The sequence below is a fragment of the Octopus sinensis genome, linkage group LG29, assembly GCF_006345805.1.
Source record: "Octopus sinensis linkage group LG29, ASM634580v1, whole genome shotgun sequence".
In the NCBI taxonomy this organism is placed as follows: domain Eukaryota; kingdom Metazoa; phylum Mollusca; class Cephalopoda; order Octopoda; family Octopodidae; genus Octopus; species Octopus sinensis.
In genome coordinates, this window is record NC_043025.1 from 15,206,118 (window position 1) to 15,211,117 (window position 5,000).

Genomic DNA, 5,000 nt, shown 5'->3' on the forward strand with positions numbered 1-5,000 from the left:
GATGGAGAGTATGGCATGGCTGGCCCCTTTGAAATACAGGTCCAACTCACTTTTTGCCAGCTGGAAGTAAAGTATCTTGTTGAAGAACACATGCTGCTGGCTATCGAATTCACAACCTTACAATTGTGTCATAGACCCCTAACCACTAAGCCATGTGCCTTCACAAACCAGCAAGGGACCTAGGGTTACTTCTGACTGAACCCCATGGAGGAAGTGTCTGAGAACCATCCTTGCTTTTGCTCATGTTTCTAACACCATTTTAATTGTATTTGGAACATATGTGAAGAAGGGTCTACAGAGATTTGTGAGAACCTTAAATTCAGAAAATGGTTTTGGTATTGCCAGCAGTGGGATGGAACTCACAACAGCCAGTCAACTGCTGCCTGTCTACCAATGGTTGTAGTTTAGCGAAAAAGGAATTTCTTTATCTCTGTTTAAATTAGATATGATTCACCATTGTAAATAGCCAAAGAGCAGATTTCTACTTTCCCACCTTCAGCACACACACACACACACACACACTCTGACACACACACACTCACTGACACATACACACTCACTGACACATACACACTCACTGACACACACACTCACTGACACACACACTCACTGACACACACACACTCACTGACACACACACACTCTGACACACACACACTCTGACACACACACACACACACACTCTGACACACATACACACACATACAGGTACATACGCTGTATGTATGTGTACATATATATATAATTATTATTTGTGTGTGTGTATATATATATATATATACATACATGCATATAGGTACATATATACACACACAAACATATAAAGCAACCACAACTTCCTTATATATAAACAACATATATATGAATAATATACTCATATACGTGTACATACGCATATATATATACAAAAACACATGTACACACATATCTACTCACACCTACAAAGCAACCACAGTTTCCTTCTACACTTAGATTTTTCTTGAAGGACATCCTGCTATAGAAACGTGTGTGTGTGTGTGTGTTGATGTGAGGTGGAGAAGTCCTCCTTGTTCCTTCTCATCTGCTCCCTCTTCTCATTATTTTGGCCAAATGAATTTTATACACGCAGTATTACACACACACAAATATATGTATATATATTTCTTTGAATTGTCTTGGATATACTCTCAGTGAACTGTTTGTAATCCAAAGAAGAAAATGCAAGATTTATCCCTCTGATAAAATACTTTGGGATTATTCACCTCGAAGTAACTTTTATTTCTGTAACTTTTTATCTTCATTTGAATTTTTATCTGAATTTTGGCTTGTTCTATAGAGTCCAGCGAAACTAATTTAAACATACCTATTTTACACATACTTAAGGGTTTTAAAAAAATAAAAATATAGTTTATGATGTTGAACGTTGATAAAGTTGTATAAGGGTCTGATGATTGGGGTCGTATCTTGAGATGGGTTCCAGGGAAACACGGAGTGGTTTAGGAACCCGAGGATGTACCCCATGAAACACATGTTGCCAAGGAATAAAACAGTAGATAATTAAAATAAAAATTCTTTTTATTAGGTGAGATGTAAGGGTACACAATCTCTAAATTAATATATATATATATATAGGCGCAGGAGTGGCTGTGTGGTAAGTAGCTTGTTTACCAACCACTTTGGGCAAATGTCTTCTGTAGCCTCGGGCCGACCAAAGCCTTGTGAGTGGATTTGGTAGATGGAAACTGAAAGAAGCCTGTCGTGTATATGCATATATATATATATATATATATACATGTGTGTCTGTGTTTGTCCCCCCAACATCGCTTGACAACTGATGCTGGTGTGTTTACGTCCCCCTGTAACTTAGCTGTTCGGCAAAAGAGACCGATAGAATAAGCACTGGGCTTACAAAGAATAAGTCCTGGGGTCGATTTGCTCGATTTAAGGCAGTGCTCCAGCATGGCCGCAGTCAAATGACTGAAACAAGTAAAAGAGTATATATATCACTGTGGCTGTGTGGTAACAAGCTTGCTTTCCAACCACATGGTTCTGGGTTCACTCCCACTGCGTAGAACCTTGGGCAAATGTCCCCTACCATACCCTCAGGTTGATCAAATCCTTGTGAGTGGATTCTGTAGACGGAAACTGAAAGAAGTCTGTTGTGTGTGAATTCCTGTGTTTGTCCTCTAGCCATTACTTGACAACCAATGCTGGTTTGTTTGTGTCCTCATAACTTAGAAGTTCAGCCGATAGAATAAGAACTAGGCTTAAAAAGAATAAGTCCTGGTGTTGATTACTTCAACAAAAAAAACCTTTTATGGTGGTGCTCCAGCAAGGGCACAGTCAAATAACTGAAACAAGTAAAAGAATATACACACACAAACACGTGTGTGTGGATAATGAATGTATGTATATACACACGTATATAGCATATATATTTATCTTGTATTTGTTTCAGTCATTGGACAGTGGCCATGCTGCAGCACTTTACCCTGACGGGTTTTAGTTGATGAAATTGATCCCAGAATATTTTATTTTTTCTCTTTAAAGCCTGGTACTAATTCTATCATTCTCTTTTGCCAAGCTGCCAAGTTACTGGGCAGTAAACAAACCAGCACAGGCTGTCAAGCGGTGGGGGGGGGACACACACAAAATCACACACATACACATATAGGAGCGTACGCTCGAAACGTAAAAGACTTTCTCACCTTCCCGAGCGTTAAACTAATACATCTGTTTGTTGTTTACACACCCGTCTTCATCTTTTGTGTTTTTTGTAAACTCTCACTGCGAGCTGGCAGAAATGTTAGCACGCTGGGCGAGATGCATAGCAGTATTTTGTCTGCCGTTACATTCTGGGTTCAAATTCCGCTAGGTCGACTTTGCCTTTCATCCTTTAAGGGTTGATAAATTAAGTATCAGTTACGCACTGGGGTCGATGTAATTAACTTAATCCGTTTGTCCCTTGTGTGTTTAGCCCCTTGTGGGTATTAAAGAAATATATATATATGCATGCACACACACACACTTGGATAGGATAAAGATCCTTGTTGCATCATACAGTCTCAGAGAGCCAGTTTCTTGGTTTCTGTGGTGCATCTATTCCCCTTTGATGGGATGCAACTCCCTTGCAAGATTACTCATTTTTGCCAGTTGAGTGGATTGATGCAATGTGAGATCCAGTGCTTTGCAAACATATCCAACCCACACCAGGATTGAAAACCAGAATCAAGATTATGTTGATGATTTTTGGCTGGTTTGTTATTTGCCACGCTCTGCCAGAACCGTTCTCTAAAGCAAGTGGAATTGGTTATCTTGGAGTAAAACATAGTCTGTACCTAAGCTGCTGCATGGCCTTCTTTAAGTGTAGCAAAGCCAATTCTTGCAGAGGACAAAAGAAAGCAGATTGATTGCAAAATATGAGCAACGTTAATTTATTGACCCCTGGAAGGATAATAGCAAATCTGCTTCCCCTGAGTTTTGATCTCACAACATGCACAAATAGGTGCAAGTGTACCTTTGTGGTAAGAAGTTTGCTTTCCACCTACATGATTCCTGGTTCAGTCCCACTGTGTGGCACCTTGGGCAAGTGTCTTCTACAATAGCCTCAGGCCAACCTTAGCCCTGGGAGGGGATCTGGTAGACGGAAACTAAGCATCCTCTCATGTGTGTTTGTGTTTGCCCTCCACTATCACTTGGCAACTGGTGCTGATGTGTGTATGTCCTTGTAACTTAGTGGTTCAGCAAAAGAGACTAATAGAATAAGTACTAAGCTTTAAAAAAAGCGGGTACTGGGTTTGATTCGTTTAACTAAAATTGTTGAATTCAGTGCCCCAGCATGGCTACAGCTTAAACAAGATGAAAGGTAATTAGCCTGAACATAATGTTGCTGTTGTCATTTAATGTCCACTTTTCCATTCGTTCATGGGTCGGACAGAATGCGTTGAGGCAGACTTTTTGCAGCCAGATGCCCTTTCTGTTGCCAACCGTTACCTGAGCCCAAGCATGGTACTATTTCCCCTGTAACCAGACATACTTCTCATGGATGGTTGGAAATGGATGAAATTAAACATCACGTAATGTCCCCAAAAAAGGGGTCATGTTGCCCACACACACACACCATACATATACAGAGAACCCTTAGTTTACTAATTTCATTCATTCCCGAAGGTTGTTCATCACCCTAACTGTTTGTAATCCAAAACAGTTTTTCCCATAAGAAATTCTAGAGAAATTACAGCAAATTCAAGCAGGGATGTGCATGGAAGGAAAGCCAGACACCAACTGTTCCTCTTCTGCTGATATTCCTAGCTTGGTGCCAACCATTTTTGCTAATTTCTGCATTCGTTACTTGAGACACTGTTTGTTACCTGAGATGTTTTATGTTCAAAAATTTGTTTGTAAACCAATTTATTCATGACTAGTGGGGCCTCTGAATATTTCATGGAATTAATAGTAAACTTATTGGGTTCTTCCTGAAAACTTTATCCAGAAAATGTGGAAGCATATCTTGTGTTGTGTCTGTATCAAAATATAGTCGCTCATCTGCGCTATTCACTGAAAAGTGAAGGCAATTGGAATGCGATGATTTTTTCCCTCTGATGTTCTAAGGAATCTGATGATCAACTGTTGATATTTCTCTTATTTTTGTTAATTAGCCATGGCTAATTATTTTTCTGAATTAGTTATGGCTAATTATTTTCAAATTTCCTGATTTAAAGCCAATTAAATTGTTGCAATTAAATCAATGAACATTACTTTAACGAAGCTTCTTCTTAAAATTTTCTTCTTGTTTAACCTTAAGTCAGTCCTGATACTGTAGTCCTATGGTCTGGTCAAAGACGTTCTACCCATGACCATCCTGAAATTTCATCCATTTCATAACCGAGTTGCCTAAGATATTATTCAGTTTTGTCTTTAACTGGGATTTGAGAAAGAGATTTAACTGCTCTTTCTAGCTCATCAACCGTCTTGTTTGATATTTTGCTATGTTTTGAGGTAGTCAGGCATTTTATTCAATG

The 5,000-nt window shown here is 39.2% G+C and overlaps 1 protein-coding gene and 1 long non-coding RNA gene across 13 annotated transcripts in view; both read left to right on the forward strand.

Moving 5' to 3' along the window:
* Positions 1-5,000, forward strand: part of LOC115226081 (huntingtin-interacting protein 1) — a 151,992-nt gene that overhangs the window by 15,978 nt on the left and 131,014 nt on the right. The window lies entirely within an intron of this gene.
* Positions 1-5,000, forward strand: part of LOC118768432 — a 23,738-nt gene that overhangs the window by 13,068 nt on the left and 5,670 nt on the right. The window contains exon 2 of the long non-coding RNA XR_005004274.1: positions 1,041-1,048. This is a non-coding gene — a long non-coding RNA (uncharacterized LOC118768432). The remainder of the gene's footprint in view (positions 1-1,040; positions 1,049-5,000) is intronic.